Source organism: Ambystoma mexicanum, chromosome 6p (genome assembly GCF_040938575.1).
Source record: "Ambystoma mexicanum isolate Mex_15411 chromosome 6p, UKY_AmexF1_1, whole genome shotgun sequence".
NCBI lineage: Eukaryota > Metazoa > Chordata > Amphibia > Caudata > Ambystomatidae > Ambystoma > Ambystoma mexicanum.
Window position 1 is genome coordinate 193,331,941 of NC_090935.1, and position 19,372 is coordinate 193,351,312.

Consider the following 19,372-nt stretch of genomic DNA (forward strand, 5'->3'; position numbering starts at 1 on the left):
GGGTAAGGTCCATAGGAAAGTTTTCTATGATCTACCGATTTATGCTTAAAAACACATGGCCGAACCGTAGGGACAATAAAAAAAAAGTCCCGGAACTATCCTTTAAGGTTCCTTTTACCTCTCACCAATAGGTGGAGACACGAAAGACATATTACACGGCCCACGGTAGTGGCAGTGTAGTTATGGTTAAGTTGCTAATCCCATAGGAAGAGCACTTTTTGGGTGGCTTATAACTTTACTCCCCCTGGACGAATCGTCACCAAACATTGCAAAAAAAAGTATATGGCCCACTCTGAATTTATTTTGCAAAGTTTAGTTTTGGTGCAGAGGGGGCAAAGTTATAAGGGGGGTCCCAAAATTAATTTTTTTCCCCATTTTTAAAGTGAATGGGGAAAAACGTTGCTCACAACTACAGCTCAAACCGCTGGACGGGTTTGCACCAATTTTGTGGCAGGAGTAGTGGCTTGGTCCCGAAGCGTGCTTTTGTTAATTTGGTGAACATCCGTTGAGTAGTTTTTTTTAAAACAACCAAAAAGTAGGTCTAAAGATTTTTTTCATATCTATGTCCGTTCTGCGGACACATTTCCCTGTTCGCTCCAACGACAGGACACTGATTGGCTAATCGGCTTGTGTCATGTCCACGGACATGCGGCGTGTTCGCTGATTGGCTGGGATGAAGCGTGAGGTGTGTCACATTGTTTTGATGCGCTCGCCATCTTGGATCCGCGGACAGCGCAGCGACTAACGGGAAAATAATGCAATTTAGGGGAGTGTGTTGGTGTGTAAGTGTGCTTGGGGAGTGTGGGGAAGTAAGAGATGGGTCAAATGCTGTATTTGTTTAGGTGCCAGGTGCTCCTGATGTTTATCACCATGTCTGCGGTCTTCACAGCTGTCCACGGACACAAAAAATGCTCTTCTGGCTATTTTACTTTAGTATGATATTGGTGTTAGTAGAGCGTTGATTGTAATTAATATCCCGTATAAGTAGGCCATATACCATAGTTTAAGTTTTTGATTGTATGGGTGTGTTATGCTGTGGTGGTTATGGCCAGGGCCTACAGTCTTGGGCGCATGGCCACAACCACTGCAGCATAATACACCCATACAATCAAACATCCATCAAATATCCACAAATCAAAAGTTTGTGTACTGTTTGATTTGTAGAGTTTGTATTTGATGTTTTGGCTAAGTCAGGCAATTAAGATTGTAGATTTTGGTAAAAAGCACTGCAGTATAACATATCCATGGAAGTAAACATTTTGGATTGTGGTGTATGGTTAGATGTTTGCTTGAATGGTTGTGTTATGCAGCAGTATTTGTTTGAGTTGGGTAACTGGAAAAGATTTTCTTTTTCAATTTCTGTGATAAAAAAAAATATCACGTTAGTGTAGGTAGTTCATAATGAGTTATTGCATTGCATAATAGACATTCCTGCATTATTTGAACCCTAATATTTAGTTCTTTAGAAGTGCTATATTTCAAACCAGTGTACTGTGCAATTTGCTCAGTTTCTGTGTTTGTTTATTAAATCATTGGGTCTGTGGAAAAAAAAATCCATGCTGGATTAAAAACAAAAAACTTTTTTTGTTATAGTACAATATATTACTTTGTTTTCAGTGCTTATTGGTTGTTTCTGGCTAATCTGTTGGCTTGTTGCAGATTTTCGGGGCAGTTTGATACTTGTTGGTGTATTCTAATCGTTTACTTATAATTTTATGCCAGTCTATCTGTTGGCTTGTTGTAGATTTTTTGGGGCAGTTATACACCTGTTGGCTTATTCTAACTGTTTATTTTTTGTTATATTTTAGTGGTATTGATTTATCTGTTCGGTTCTTGCAGAATCTTGGGGCAGTTATATAGCTGTTGGCGTATTCAACTGTTTATAGTTTTCTAATTGAAGTTTTACTAATGTTTATGCACATATAAATTATACAATTTTGGTTTTAAGAATATTAAATAAGCATTTATAAGATTTGCTGGTAATCTCTGCTTTAAAGTAATGGTACTATCATTACATTCGAACCATCCACAGTTCTTTTTTATGTATGCAGTTTAGTGACCTGCATTGGTTGTGGCTCCTGCGTGGTCGATTATACCTGTTGTTGTGAAGGTTTTCTTACCAAGTGATACTTAACCATGTGTGAATCCAGTCAGCTTGCATTTGTTTTTGGTACCATCTGCATTGTAACGTAAAAGCATTAGTATTACGTATTTACTATGTGTCTGTATTTGTAAGGTGGAGCAATTATCTGAATTGTAGGTAGTACATAATCTGCCATGGTTTGCATTTTGTAGAAGCTGCTGAAATGGAATGGATTCACAGTTAGGTATTGATACATACACAAAGCGTTCATTAGGGATTTGTTTCTGTGCCACATGGTTGCAGAGAGTGCATGTATGTTTCCACTTGTATGAAATCTGAAAGATTTCATTTATAGCTATGTTTTTGTTTTCCAGTACTTGTAGTAAGTACATTAGAAATTCTTGTGGATCGTCTTGTGAGTTTTTGATGAATTTGACGATTCCAGCACAGTAGTCCAATTCTTGTCTTAATCCATGAACACTGTAAGTGTTGTCAGGATTGTTGGTTGCATTTCTATGAAGGACTAACATTTGCAAACACAATTGGTCTGTATTGTGTAAGTAAATGTTGTCAATAATTGGTGGCAATTGCAATAAAATATTTATTGCTACATTTGCATAGAAATTTACACCAGTTATATTTCAAAATTTGAATGGACCCGATAGTTCTGTGTCCAAATCATTTTTTCAGAGAGTGTGTTGCTTCTTTGAAGAAGTACTTGAGTTACTTTGAGCAGTAGTTTCTTCTTTGGTTGTAGTAATTGATGAAGTATTAGCTTCTTTTACTCTCTTTGGAGGATTTGCAGTGAGATCCTGTTGCGTTTCTGTTTGAAGTAGTTTTCTTTTACAACGTTTTGCTTTTTGTGGAACAGGATAGGTTTTTAGATGGGGGGTGCACAGTGAACATAGCCTATTGCATTCTAGAATGCAAGGAATATCAGCATTTACTTTACTTGCATCAAAGTTGATTAGAAATAGTCTGTCAAGTGTACGTAAGCGTGATAGTGCTACGTAGCTCATGCATGCCTTCTTTAAAGACTGTGTTCCCAATATCTATTAATGCTTTATCTAGGGTAAGACCTTGTGATTTGTGAATGGTGATTAGGTATGCTAGAGTTAGAGAACATTTTGAGCATCCTATCTTTTTAACTTCTGATAGTTTGTCAAAGAGAATATTGACAAACTGAATGTTATTGTCACGTGGGTATGTTTGAAAGCCAGCCAAAAATAAAAAAAAACTGGATAAACCATCCAGCAAAGGCTGGTGCTCACGTAAGCGTTCAGAACCCTGAATTATCTTGTTTAAATTAGTCAATAGTCCTTGCATATTCAATAAAGAATCTTGGACAAGTTCATGAATAAAACGTACAGTTTTATTGATGTTGTGGTATATGTATTTAATTCATTTAACTACATGATGGTTGTACATAAAACCAACCAAGTGGAATGCTGAGTACTTATGGTTGTCTGTGCCTTTGCATTTCGGAGTCTAGCTCCTTCCTCAGGGCTAAAACCATATTCTGTTAGTTCTATTCAAATACAAATAATCAAATAGTTTCCAAATTCAAAAGACACCATCATAATATGAGCAAATCATTAATAAAAAAACAGTACATACCACATTTCCCGTGCACAATGTAAGGTAGAGAGAAGGGAATAAAAAATAATATATACCAGGTTTAGTAAGTTATGTATGTACATGGTTCTCATGAGCCAACAAGTTAAAATGCCACAATAAAATTATACACAAAATGTGTACCTGCCAGTCAATTGTCTTCTATCTTGTGAGTAGATTTAGCAGAAGGAGTAAATGAACCTCCTGTCATGATCTCTGCTTCCAAAAGGTCAGGGTTTTCCCAACTCCCTTGGAAGCAGATCCATAACCCAGGTTCTGAGTGCCAACCAGTCCCAATTGGGACCTTTTGGACCCAGTCCTGGCGCCAGTGGCACCAGGCTCATAAATATGCCCAGTCCCAGCGCTGGAAGCGCCGGGCTCATAATGCTTGGGTGGACTTACCTTCAGCAGACCATGCTGCTTACTTGCCTGCCAGTTGAGCCTCTGATCCTCTTCTGTTTGGAACTACTTTTCCTGTTGGGTGGGGCTGGAGCCACTCCCTAGATTCAGAACACTGGAACTCTTCTGGAAGGCAGGAACTCTTTTCTTACCAGGAACTCTTTTCTTACTTAGGCGTGGCTGTGGAAGGAGACACCTAAGCACTACAGGAGGCTATTTAAACCACACCCGGTGGATGAATCTTGCTTTGCGTTATTCTGCAACCTCTGCAGCAGAACGCTCATCGTGTCTTCTGCATCCGGTCCTGGGCCTAAGGAAAAAGGCTTACCATCCTGAATCCAGTCTTCCGCAACACCTATAAAGACAAGAAAGAACAGGTTAGCATTCCGGCATCTGAAAGGCAAAGGGCTTACCATCCTGAATCTAGTCTTCAGCAACACCTATAAAGACAAGAAAGAACAGGTTAGCATTCCGGCATCTGAAAGGCAAAGGCTTACCTACTCTTCGTGCGCTCCAAGGTCTTCACACTGCATTCCAGCATCTGAAAGACAAAAGTTTACCAACTCTTTGCACGCTCCGGAGGCCTTCGGCGCTGCATCCCGCATCTGAAAGACAAAACAAGGTGCGTTTAAAGACATTGTGGAACTTTAATACTCACGTGCCATTACTCCTTTCCACATCTAATCCAGTGGGTATTCCGGCACCCTGCAGCCGCTCCGAACTCGTACCTGCAAAATAAAAAGACAGTTAGAGCGCATAGTGAAGCAGGCAACAAGCGCTTACTTACGTGCTTCCAGGCGCTTCTATTCATCACACGGGCTCCATCTTCAACTCACTTCAGCCCGTCATCCGCCATCGCCGGAACCCTGCAAAACAAGAGACATCATTACTAAGACTTTAAAGACATTTGAATGACTCGAAACTTACCGTTCGTGCAGTAAACGACGGACAGCAGTCCTCTGAAGTCAAGAGGCCTGCGCTACCTATCCAGTGAAGAAACTGGTTACAGCACCCTGCCCCAAGGCAGATGGAGAGCTCGGCATTCACTTACCTAAGACATCTTACTCTACACGTCAGGCATACAGTGCACAGAGGTCCAGCCCAAAGAGCCAACCGGGTGCTACACATCACCTTTGAAGATACGGTAGTCGCCCAGTCAAGACCGGCGCCTCTGCGAGAATCAGGTGAGCGTTACAGAACGCAAAGCCAACCGCAAAACTCTCGCCCAGGCGCTATGGAAACCTCGGATACTGACCCCCTAGCCCGGTTACTTGGGGAACTAAGGGCAGAAGTGCATGCAGCTCGTCAGGAAACGAATGCTCTAAGAAGGGAACTAATTATTTCCAAGGAGAGAACAGACAATCTTGCTAGACAAGTGCTACAGTCACAAGCCGGACAGCTTAGTATGGAAAAACTGTTCGCAAGACATTCACAGGGGCAGGCCTTGGACAATGAGCTTCTTTCGTTGCGACAGGGTAATCAAGACCTTTTGGCTTATATTGCATCTTTCAATAGACTAATAGTGGAAACTCAATGGCCTGAGGACAAAAGGATTACGCTGTTTTATAGAGGTCTACGTGGAGAGCTCAAAGACGTTTTAGCCCAAGTAGTGAATCCCCCACAAGACTGTTCGGATTATATAGACTTGGTCGTTCAAATAGATCACAGGCTGCAGAACAGGAAGGCCGATCGTTCCAAGTTTGATGCTCGAGTATTTTCCAAACCGCCAACTCCTTCCAAAGGAGTAGACTCCGGGGAACCCATGCAAATACGGGGTCTAAAAGTCCCTCTAACACAAAGGGAGCGGGAAAGGAGGAAACAGTTGCAATTATGCCTATATTGCAGAAACTCGGGGCACTTTCTTCGAGACTGTCCGGTGAAACCTGCCAAGAAGGCAGTAGGAGCTGCAGTTACCAAAGTTACAAACTCTGAGCAGGGAAACGACCTCGCCCGACAAGAATAGAGGTCCTCTTGCCGAGCGTGAAAACCAGTTCCGTGACCTCGCATTTCGTGATACCTATGGTCCTCATTAGCCCTGATAATCCAGATCGATTACATGCAATTGAAGCTTACGTCGACAGCGGTGCCATCGGCAATTATGTAGATCATGAAATGGTTTTGAGGATGAATCTAACTCTTTGTCCCAAGGCTGTAAAGGACGTCATTACTACGGTGGATGGTACGGAGATAGCCTCCGGGCCAGTAACGCATACCACTCAAGAGGTGACGCTAGTAAGTCAAGATGGACACCATGAGAAGATCGTGTTCGATGTGATCAAGGCCCCTCAGTTTCAGATTATTCTAGGAATACCTTGGTTAGAGAAACACAATCCTCTGATCGATTGGCGAGCAAGAACGGTCCAGTTTCCAGAATGTGTCTCTACTTGTCACCCCCCACCTGGTGTTGCACTGGCCGCAATTTCTTCAGAGACTCCCCAGTTACCTCCCGAATACCTAGAATACCAAGATGTTTTCCTGAAGGATCAGGCTAACTCTCTACCTCCTCATAGGTCTTATGACTGCCAGATAGACCTGATACCTGGATCTACTCCTCCTTGTAGTAGAATTTATGCCCTCACCGAGCCTGAGAACCTTCACCTTCGACAATACCTGGATCAATACCTGGCAAATGGGTTTATTCGTCCTTCCAAGTCCCCTGCTTCTTCAGCTTTGTTCTTCGTTCCAAAAAAGGAAGGAGACCTTAGAACTTGTATCGATTATCGCTCCCTGAACCCGATCACCGTTAAGAATAGATATCCGTTACCTTTGATCCCTGAACTCCTGGACCAAGTCAGAAAAGCATGCATATATACAAAGCTGGATCTTAGAGGAGCTTACCACTTGGTACGAGTAAAAGAGGGCGATGAATGGAAGACGGCCTTCCGCACCAAGTATGGGCTATTTGAATATCAGGTCATGCCCTTCGGACTTTGCAATGCCCCGGCCGCCTTTCAATATTTTATGAACGATGTCCTCAGAGAGCTCATAGATGTATGTGTTGTTGTTTACATTGACGACATCCTCGTTTATTCTTCATCGGAATCTGAACATCGGAAACACGTGAAAATGGTCCTCGAAAGATTGCGTCAACACAAACTTTTCGCTAAGTTGGAAAAATGTGTTTTCAAAGTGACTGAAGTTGAATTCTTGGGATTCATATTATCACCTGGCGGAGTGCGTATGGATTCAAAGAAGGTCGATGCAGTTCTCAAATGGCCATCACCATCCTCCGTAAAAGGTGTGCAAAGCATGTTAGGCTTCGCTAACTTTTACCGCAGGTTTATCCCCGAATTCTCTCGAATAGTCCAGCCCATCACTGCCTTGTTAAAGAAAAACAAACGTTTTGAATGGTCTACCGTGGCGGAACAAGCTTTCCAGGATTTGAAGACTAAATTTATCTCTGCACCAATCTTAAAACACCCTCGCCCCGAACTCCCCTACATCGTGGAAACTGATGCTTCAAGCCTTGCCATGGGGGCAGTTCTATCACAAAAGGACCCGGTAACCAATCAGTTGCATCCCGTGGCATTTTGGTCCCGCAAATTCTCGCCTCCTGAAATCAATTACACGATTACTGACAAGGAACTTCTGGCTATCAAGTCTGCCTTTAAGGCTTGGCGGCATTATCTGCTGGGGGCCCGACACACCGTTACTGTGATTACGGATCACCGAAACCTGCAATATTTGAAGACCGCAAAAGCCCAATCCTCTAGACAACTCCGTTGGGCATTATTCTTTGCCGAGTTTGACTTCATAATTACCTATCGACCTGGTACAAAGAACGGTAAAGCCGATGCCCTTTCTCGGATGGGAGTGGAAGAATACTTGGTCAACCCTAAACCTGTACCAATCATTCCCGAACAAAGAATTCTGGGTGTAATCGCCACAGAATCCATAGAGGAAGTTAAGGATAAAGCCAGGCAACTTGTAACTCCAGCAGACATACAGAATTGGCATCTGCAGGGAAAGGACTTTGCAGTAAAGGACAACTTATTGTATTTCCAAGAACGATTATACCTACCCAGCACAGATTTACAGAAAAAGGTAATCTCTTGTTAACACGACTCTTTAATGGAAGGTCATCCCGGTATAGCCAAGACCTCAGAAAAGATCAAGCGCTACTTCTGGTGGCCGTCTTGGAAAAAAGATATCAGAGACTTTATAATGTCCTGTGGAGTATGCGCCCAAAACAAGAGTCAAAAGGAAAGACCAGCAGGCCTCTTACGCCCTATTGACATCCCACCTCGCCCTTGGCATACGCTTTCTATGGACTTCATCACCGATCTACCTCCATGCTCCGGATACAATACGATTCTAGTAATCGTGGACTTATTCTCCAAGATGGCGCATTTCATTCCGCTCAAAGGCTTGCCAACAGCAGCAACTCTGGCCCGAGAATTTCTCGAAAACATCGTCCGACTGCACGGTTTTCCTTCGGTTCTAATTTCGGATCGAGGTAGTCAATTTATTTCTCATTTTTGGCGAAGTTGCTGTCGGTCGGCTCAAATTGATGTGAGACTATCGACCAGTCACCACCCTCAGACCGACGGACAAACCGAGAGGACCAATCAAACTCTGGAACAGTATTTACGGTGCATGCTGCAACAAACTGAAAAAACTTGGAAAGATATCCTTTGGATAGCCGAGTATGCCTACAATAACTCTGTCCATTCGAGAACTGGGAAAACCCCGTTTTTTCTTTTGTACGGCAGTCACCCTCGAACCTCGGAGTTGGATCCCCTCCAAGATCTTGAAACACCAGCAGTAGACTACCTGCATTCTACAATCACCCAAGCCTTTAAGGAAGCTGTTTCTCACCTTCAAAGGGCTAAAGAACAATACAAGAAAAGAGCAGATCAACATCGGAAGGAAGCCCCTCACTATCAAGTAGGGGATCAAGTCTGGTTATCCACCAAATATCTATCTCTAAAAGGGCCACGCACATTCAACCCAAGATACCTTGGTCCCTATTCCATCACTACCATAGTAAACCCAGTAGCGGTCAAGTTGGACTTGCCCCCGCACATGAAGATACATCCGGTCTTCCACGTCTCTCTATTAAAACCCGTGCAACCTCAAACCCGACTAACCAAATCTCCAAAACCTATCCTAGTGGATGGAGAACTCGAGTTTGAAGTCAAAAGCATTCTGGACTCCAAGATCTCCAAATCTAAACTATTCTACCTAATTGACTGGAAAGGCTACGGCCCCCAAGAGAGATCCTGGGAACCTGCTGAATATGTCCACGCTCCTCGCCTAATCAAAAGATTTCACCGAACATTTCCTGACAAGCCAAAACCCCCGGAGAAGCCCGGCTTGGGAGGGGCCTTGAGGGGGGGTACTGTCATGATCTCTGCTTCCAAAAGGTCAGGGTTTTCCCAACTCCCTTGGAAGCAGATCCATAACCCAGGTTCTGAGTGCCAACCAGTCCCAATTGGGACCTTTTGGACCCAGTCCTGGCGCCAGTGGCACCAGGCTCATAAATATGCCCAGTCCCAGCGCTGGAAGCGCCGGGCTCATAATGCTTGGGTGGACTTACCTTCAGCAGACCATGCTGCTTACTTGCCTGCCAGTTGAGCCTCTAAACCTCTTCTGTTTGGAACTACTTTTCCTGTTGGGTGGGGCTGGAGCCACTCCCTAGATTCAGAACACTGGAACTCTTCTGGAAGGCAGGAACTCTTTTCTTACCAGGAACTCTTTTCTTACTTAGGCGTGGCTGTGGAAGGAGACACCTAAGCACTACAGGAGGCTATTTAAACCACACCCGGTGGATGAATCTTGCTTTGCGTTATTCTGCAACCTCTGCAGCAGAACGCTCATCGTGTCTTCTGCATCCGGTCCTGGGCCTAAGGAAAAAGGCTTACCATCCTGAATCCAGTCTTCAGCAACACCTATAAAGACAAGAAAGAACAGGTTAGCATTCCGGCATCTGAAAGGCAAAGGCTTACCTACTCTTCGTGCGCTCCGGAGGTCTTCACACTGCATTCCGGCATCTGAAAGACAAAAGTTTACCAACTCTTTGCACGCTCCGGAGGCCTTCGGCGCTGCATCCCGCATCTGAAAGACAAAACAAGGTGCGTTTAAAGACATTGTGGAACTTTAATACTCACGTGCCATTACTCCTTTCCACATCTAATCCAGTGGGTATTCCGGCACCCTGCAGCCGCTCCGAACTCGTACCTGCAAAATAAAAAGACAGTTAGAGCGCATAGTGAAGCAGGCAACAAGCGCTTACTTACGTGCTTCCAGGCGCTTCTATTCATCACACGGGCTCCATCTTCAACTCACTTCAGCCCGTCATCCGCCATCGCCGGAACCCTGCAAAACAAGAGACATCATTACTAAGACTTTAAAGACATTTGAATGACTCGAAACTTACCGTTCGTGCAGTAAACGACGGACAGCAGTCCTCTGAAGTCAAGAGGCCTGCGCTACCTATCCAGTGAAGAAACTGGTTACAGCACCCTGCCCCAAGGCAGATGGAGAGCTCGGCATTCACTTACCTAAGACATCTTACTCTACACGTCAGGCATACAGTGCACAGAGGTCCAGCCCAAAGAGCCAACCGGGTGCTACACATCACCTTTGAAGATACGGTAGTCGCCCAGTCAAGACCGGCGCCTCTGCGAGAATCAGGTGAGCGTTACACCTCCCTTGAATTCTATGCAAAAAGGATACAAAAAGATTGACACGAAAGTGAGTAATGAAGAATCAGAAACCTATAGGGATTAATGCAGGCACTCAAACGCATAGTGCTGCCTATGTGTGGTTGCTTACCGTTGTGCTCGGATGCGTGTTGGTGTACGAATCCTTGCAGATCCTTGAGTGTTAATGGCGTTCATTTCCTAGTTGTGTTTGTTGTCATGTCATTCCTGCCGCGGCACTGCGTTGCGTCGAAGGACGTATCGACGCTGCCGTGCCTCTGTTTGAAAGCCAACAACTGTACCAAGTGCTCCATTAACTAGTCCTTGCTCCACGTCAAGGTTACGTTTAAGCATTACTCTACAGTTTAAAGATAATTTTAATATTTTTTCTAAACCAGCTGTGTTGGAGATAGAGATTTCTAAGGTAATTAGTCTTGTTGTGGCTTGTTGACACATGGGTAGTGTCATACCCTGTACGTCCAGTTTGTCTTTGGAGCAAATTTCAATTATTGGTTGCATTTCTTTTTTCAACGTTGTTTCATTGCATTTGGAACAGTTTGCAAGAGTTGGCATCAAGGACATACAATTGACATTTTTGTGTGCACATTTTTCCATGACATCAGTATATATTGATTGTGCTTCTTGAGATAGTACACCAACTCTAATACTTTTTATGATGTTGGCGTATGACGTCTGCAGACTGGTGCATGTTTTCTGTTAATTCTCTGTATTGGAAATGTTGCCAAAGGTTGACATTTCCTATGCTGTCAAAAGTTTTACGGCAGAGATTGTGCCCTAAGGTTTTAAAAATAGGTTCACATTTAACTGGTGTCAATTGAAGAAGATCTCCGAAAACAATAATGTTTTTTCCTCCAAAGAGCACTTCCTAGTCTGTTTTGAATACATCTTGGAATCTGAGGTGAATGAAAGCCAACATTAGGTTGGAGACCATGCTCACTTCATCTATTAGTAGCATTTTCATGTGTTTCAAAACTCTGCGTAGTTCCATTGCAGATTCTGTAGAAAGTTTGTAATAATCTAATTTGTTCTCGTGTTCTACTGGAAGGAGTAGTAATCGGTGTAAAGTGACACCGCCTATGTTGTAGGCAGCTCAACCTATGGGGGCAGTTACAACAGCTGACAGTTTGTTGTTTGTCAATTGTTGAAGGAATTTGCTGATGATTTTGATTAAGAATGTTTTTCCGGAACCAGCTTCACTACTGATGTATAGCAGTATAGGTTTGTAGTTTTGGCAGGTACAGTTTTTATTTTCATGTTGTACACCATGTTCAATTTGTTTTGTTACTTCTTCGAAAATGCTACGTTGCTCATTGTTCAGTTTTGATTTCAGTAGAGTGAAGTCTTCTGTATATTCTTCATAGTGACACATGGTGTTTTCTACTTCTGTCATAGCTAATTCTGCCCTGCCTCATTTGCTATTAGTGGTTGTCCCAGAGGTTCTTGGCTTCCTGTTACAGAAGGTTGACTACTGTTGGGAGTGTCCTCATCTAGTTGGGCCTGGAGTTCTTCTTCGTGTTGCTGTTCATTGTGCAACATTGTTTTGTACTGTGTAAAGTTTGCATCTGTTATAGTGCTTTCATTTGCTTTGAAAGCGTCTTCATAGGAGTCATAGATATCTAGTAACTCTTCTTCTTTTCTCCATGGTTTTAATAAGTTCTAGCAGGGACATGTAATATAGTTCTTTATGTTGAGGAGTTTTTAATGACAATTTAATATGATTAAGTTTCGTTTGGTAAGTTTTACTAAGCTGCCTTCACAATTTGTCTCTCTGTATCTACCTTTCTTTTGATCTGGTTTTATATTATTTTTATATGTGAAGTTTTGGGCTATGTGGTATAGACACATGGTTTCCAAAATGGTACTCCTGTTTGGGTAGTATGTGTCTAGTAAATTGTTTTTCAAAATGTCTTGGCTGTTGGGATCATTTTTGACTATTGTTTCTGTGACCTCATATGATTTGAGAACTCTTTTTCTAGATTTAGCAGGACCAAGACTTAGCCATACTATATTTTCAGATTTTCCATACAAAGCAGTACCGGTTAAACGGTCGGCAGCTTCATAGCAGCTAAATTCTTTATGAGAGAGCATTTTTATGCCTAAGCTGTACAATTTCTGTGACAGTGTTTTGTCAGATGATAGGTCATTCCAGAGGTCTTGAACTCTGTTTTTTCTGCTTTGGTTAAGTAGGCTGTAACATATTGTGCAACTGCAGTGGAATTGTCTGCAATGTACTGCACATCTATGTTTGCATTCCGTAAGAGGGCAATGATTGCCTTGTAATCATTGATATATTTTGCTTCTTCTGTTCTTTTTATATAATATGTGTTCTTAGGTGATTTACCTTTGACACTATGTCTAACTGAAGACATGAAGTTATTTACTTGACCTGTTACTGTAACTGGTCTAGGGGAACCAAAGCGGCATTTGTTGTAGTATTTCCCTTTGTTTTTGTATTTGCGACGACAATATTTCCCATATTTGTGTCTTTGAAATTGTAAAATTTATGCATGAAGGTCACTATTTGTTGTTCGTGAAGGAATTATTTTTCGATAAACTGTAAAACAGTGGCATCACTGTCTTAACCAAATTTAGGAGCATCTTTAATCCATAAAAGCATGTGGATGTGTGGTGCTCCTCTGGCTTGGTATTCTTTTCTCCAAAAGAAGTGTTCCACTTCTCCGAGGGGGGTGGTGGGAGGGCGGTTTTATTACAAACAAATAAAGTGTAGCATAGTAATGAAGCGATGATGGAAATATATATATATTTTTTTAAACATTTTTTTATTAATCAATTCAAACCACTAATACAAACCAAACAGGCAGTGCATATATCAACCGTTTCGTTATACATTATTCATTTCTAGCCACTGCTCCCCTTATCCCACCCCACCCCCCCTCACGAGTCTATTGCTTAACACATTCTGTTTCTGCATCCTGTGGTACGGTTTCTTCTTCCATGGGTTCTACAGGGTCCTGTGTTGACCCAAACATCTCGGCTATCAGTGATTTCCAAGCCATCAGGGACTCAGTTTCTTCCTCCCCCCCTGTGTTACTCGTTTCCTGCCACACCATTGTTTCTGCTTCTGACCATTTCTGCAAATCTTTCCACCATACTTCTACCCTTGGTTTGTGGCAGGTCTTCCACTCCCTGACAATTCTTCTTTTTGCAAGCACATAAGCTAAATCTTTCAGTTTGCTCACATGCTTGATCTTTCGTGATCTTGGTAACCCCCCCAGAAAACAGGCCAACACTGTGTCTACTACAATCTTGACCCCCTTTTTTTCCAGTTTCCCTTTTACCTCACCCCAGAAGCGTTCAATGACCGGGCATGACCAGAACATGTGCACCATGCGCGCGCCTTCCTCATCACACTTGGGGCATGACTGCCGTCCTGCATTCTCAAACCTCGATATTCTCTGGGGTGTCATATACGCCCTGTGCGTAATATATAGTTGTAACTGTTTCAATTTCGCATTTCTAGATACTTTCTTATGATATCCCTGCGCCCGTTCCCACATCCCGTCCTCCATCTGAACCCCTACTTCCGCTTCCCAGTCCTGTCTCAACTGTGTGACCTCCTTCCCCACTTTAGCCATCAGCATCTCATATAGTCTAGATATCTCATGGCCCCCTTCAGCTAAGTCGTATATCATATATGTGGTGGCGTCCGGTTCTTCCTCTAAAACTGTCTCGGGCCATATTCTCTTAATTTTCTGCACGATTCTGTGATATATTGGCCCACATGCAACCCATTCTCATCTCGCAGCCCCTCATAGGTAATGATAGAACCCTCACGCCAAACATCACCCATTGTTGCCAATCCGGCCGGTTCCCAGTTGTTTCTGATTATCCTTCTGAGCTGTGCATCTCCCCCTGTTAATGCAGCCAGAGGTACCTGTGGAGAGCATGGGAACGGGGTCTCCATCATCTGGCACGCCCTTCGCCACATCCTCCACCCCAGTATCATCATCTTAGGGCGCCCTATCATTTCTGCCTTAGGTACCCACATCATCTCTTTCAAATAAAACGGTGCACAATCGCGCCCAAACAGCCTGGATTCAGAGGTCTCTTCATCCGAGAGCCATTTGGCGACATATTGCAACTGGCTTGCCACATAATACACCTCATAATTACGCAATTTTATCCCCCCTTTGTCGTAGAAATTCTGTAGCTCCATTGCGCCACTCTGTTGCACGTGCCATGCCATAGGAAATCCCTACACATACTATTCAATTTGGTGCAGAACTTCTTAGCTATCAGGTATGGTATGTTCCCAAAGTAGTGTAAGAGCCTAGGCAGGACCACCATCTTGAGCATTGCTCCCCGCCCCATCATTGCCAAGGGCAGCTTTACCCAAAACCGCATGCATTTTTAATTTTTTTTGATAGCCACCTCTATGTTGCACCTATGTTCCTCTTCCACTGTGTGATATATGTCTATCCCTAAATACCGAAATGTGCTGACCGCCCTTGGTACCTGTAATACGGGCAACCGCTCCACCGGAATCCCTTTGTACCCCCCTAATGGGAACATGCTAGACTTCTGGGGGTTCACTGCTATGCCGGACAACTTGGCATATCTCTCCATCACTTCTAGGATGTATTGGAGATTCTCTTCCGGGTACCTCAAGTACAGCAGCATGTCATCTGCGTACAGGGAGATCAGATGTCGCTCCCCTTTCATCTCGATGCCTATGTTATCATATTGTTGTCTTAAGTATATGGCTAGTGGTTCCAAGGCCAGTATGTAGAGCATTGGGGACCATGGACATCCTTGTCTGGTACCCCTGCTAAGCTGCCACCTTCCCGATATCACTGAACCTGTCTTAACTCTAGCCAGTGGTTCGCTATACAGTATTTTTGCTCACCGTACGTATCCTGGCCCCATCCCATAGCACTCCAAGGCCGCAAGCAGCCATGGCCATTTGATTGAATCAAAGGCCTTTATTGCGTCCAAGGACACAATGGCCATTTCATCTTCATTTTCTCTGCATCTCTCAATAATTTGTTGGAGTCGTCTATGGTTGTTGGTGATGTTCCTGTTCGGGACATAACCCGTTTGATCAGGGTGTATCAGTCTACCAATAACCTTCTTCAGTCTATTCGCCAAGACAGCAGTCAGAATCTTGCTGTCTTGATTCAGCATCGACAAGGGTCTATAGGAGCTGCAGCTGTGACCAGGCTTATTAGGTTTGGGAAGCTGTATTATTATTGCTTCTCTCAGCGACTCTGGTAAGCTTCCCATCTCAAACGCTTTGTTTAACATTTCTAACAGTGGGGGAAGGACCTCTTCCATGTATACTTTATAAAACTCACTCGGGAGTCCATCTGCTCCCGGAGTTTTGCTAGTGGGCAACTGCCTCACCACCTCCCTTAATTCTTCTAGGGTAACTAGTGCATCTAGCTCCTCTTTCTCTATTTCACTTATCTTAGGCAAACCTATGTCCTCCAGCGTTTCTCTTATCGTATCGATATTACCCTTCCCATCGTCCCCATATAATAACTTATAATAGTCTGCAAATTCCTGATTGACTCCCTCTTGGGTGTCTGCTATGCTACCGTCTTCCCTCTCTATGGTCCTAATAAGCGATGATGGAAATATCTTGAAACATGAACACGATCTAGATAGCAGAGTTCTCCAGGTGTTAGTATATCTGTGTTTGTTTTGTTTTTGTTTGCTATGCATAGGGAATCATGTAAACCTTCCCATGCATATTCTGCACAACTTAAGGTAACAAACCAAGTGGGTGGGCCAAGGTTTCTTATCATACAACGTACTTCTCTGTGTCGTCAGAACCAGTATTCCTTTGTATCACGCATGTTTGCTAACAGATTTGTAATGCTTGATTGTAGAACCTCATGTTTTTCTTGTACTTTTTGTAGTAATTGTGTAGATGACAATTTTTGAAAATGGGTACCTGATTTCAATGTGTGTGCAACTCCGTAGCATAGAGTTGCTAGTTCACTTTCAAAGAGTAGGTGGAATATGTATTCCCAGATTTAGACAAAATGTGGATCTTCCGAATACATTTGTAAAGAGCGGTATTCTGATGCTGTTATCTGAGTGGGTCTATCATCATATCTTCCTCCTTTCCCAGTAGGAAAGAATAGAGGAAAAGCGTGTGCATCTATACTTTTTTCCCATATGCTGATTGGTGATCCTTTGGTTTGTCGCATTTGGTACGTTTCCAGTGCATCATCTATGGTCTCTTGAGAGTGTAATGGATGCATTGTATAATGGTCTAAAATATTAGATACTGTAGCAGGATCTAGAAGTTGAAATTGACCAGTTTCTGGTGACTCTTGAATTATTTCAGTGGTTTCCCCAGGTTTTGTTTATTGTTAATTTATATTGCAAGGCTTGTCTAACTTTATGCAAGTCCACAAGTTGTTGCCAAATTTGTTTGTCTTTTGCCATTACTAAGACAATTATAGATTGATCTATCGGACGTTGCACTCCCAGAGTGTGTACATTTTCTTTCAGATCTATTGGTAAATAATCTATTTTGCCACAAATGCTTTTGACTAGTTCAGAGGGAGGGATTTTTACTGTTTCTGGTTGAAGACGTATTATTTCTTGAAATGGGTGCACTGTTTAAATTATGATGCCCTCATATAAATTGAGTTGTTGCATGAGTTTTGGTAGTGGGAATAATTCCAAGTTATTTGTGATAGCTCGTGAAGGAGTTTGATTGTTGTGAAGTTTTGCAGTGCAGTAACTGCAAAGTATTAAGGGGTCAGTTATTTCGTATTTGTTTTATGGTACAAGGTAGAGAGCTAATTCAAACCATTTGGAATCTTCATTGTCTTCTATTTTGTATGTTATGTCTACAGTTTTTGTGCTACTTTTATAAACAATTCTGCAGCAACACACACACACACACACACACACGGTTTGGCACTTCAGTGGATGTACTTTTACATTTAAGGATTTCTTTTTTGTATGTGTGTAGTAGAAGGTTGCCATTTGTACAATTTTTGCTAGTCTGTTGTAAAGCTATTGCGTTTTGTAAGTGGCTTTCACTGCCAAAATATTTTCTCTGGATATGCTCTATTTCTTCGAGTAGGTCTTTGACTGTACCATGTAGACGATTGTTATTTAAATTGTCTAGTGCTCAAGCAAGACTTTTAGCATAGTACAGTTTATGGACTAGATTTCTTTTAGTTGACGGATGTGTTGATATCATTTTGATATGATGGAAGGTGCTTTTGCCCATATGTCCTGAAATGCAAACTAATGAATGTTCTTGTAGTCCTGTGTATTTCCGCACTCGTTTTGAATTTGTCTTTGCCTTTCACATACTGATTGAGGAACTGGCGTAAATATTTGAAAGATTTTCTGGCAATGCTACACATTTACGTGCGCGGCCATTTGTACACTGGACATTTTGGTTCAGTTGAATGGAGAGGTGATGCTGAGTCTTCTGGTAATATTTTTGTAAGCAGTATTTCTTGTTCCATTATGGTATTATTAAGTTTTTCATACCCACGCCCACTGCTATGTATGGCAAATTGTGTTTGTTTGCTTTTGTTTGTATGCTTCTTCATTAAACTATGGTTCTGTCCTCGTGGTGTGACTCCATTCACCTCCACAGATATTTAAGAAGCTATTTTTGTTGACATTTCGTTTATTTAGAAGTCTTTTTTGTAATTTAGTAGTTAGTTTTGTTAGTGGTTTCATTCTGTTTAAAAATAAAATAAATAACTTCCTTTTGGAGAAGGATTTCACCGTCTATGAGAGCTTCTAAGATTAATTATCTATGGTAGGTTTTAAGGGTTGTGCTTGATTTCTCTCTTGTTTTTATAATATTCTGAAGGACTCTGTGGCGGAACATTTTTTGTAGAATACTTTTTTTGGTATGGTTACTTACCACTACCTCATGATTTATAGGAGCAGTGTTAGTAGTAGTGGTAGCTGAATTCTTGTTAATCACTTTCTGTTTCATTGTACATTTTGAAAGCAGATGCAAAGTTTCTGTACTGGAAGCTTGTTTTGTTTGAATTCTTTGTACACATTCTGCTAGAGATGGATGCTTATTTTGGACTCTTATTTTGATTTGCTCTACTTCTGCGTTGCTTTCTACTGACTTGTTTTTGGTAGGCATTCTTTGGCATCTATTGGAAAAGAACAAAGGTATGGGTTGGGCTGTTTTGCATTGTATGTGTGGTCTGGTCATGAGTGTCTGGGTATGATGGTAAGGATGTATGTGGAGATGTGTGATTTTGCAATGGCCAGCTACAAAAAGTTGGGAAGGCTATTCTTGTATTTGTGTGTTACTATAATGGGGTTCAGATAACAATACAAAGTAAGCTAGTGGTGAGGAGAAGCACTAATACTTCAGCTAATGGTATATTATTAAAACAGTTCTTTGTTCTGCAATACTAACATTCTAGGGGCTGATTATGGAGGTTGTGTGCTGAAAAACGGGGATTTGTGTGCCATTCTGCCCGCAAATCCCTGTTTAACAAATGGGGATTTGTGGGCAGAATGGCGTACAAATCCCTGTTTTTCTATGCACAAATTCCATGAATTAGCCCCACAGTGTGTTTGAGTAACGATTAGAACACTATGGTAGCATTGTACTTACTTTTTTGTACGGAGTGAGTATGTT

General features: G+C 42.3%; 1 protein-coding gene across 2 annotated transcripts in view; it reads left to right on the top strand.

Annotated features, from left to right (window-relative positions):
- PIK3C3 (phosphatidylinositol 3-kinase catalytic subunit type 3) overlaps positions 1-19,372 on the top strand; it is a 1,987,152-nt gene that overhangs the window by 665,112 nt on the left and 1,302,668 nt on the right. The gene's annotated exons all lie outside the window — the stretch shown is intronic.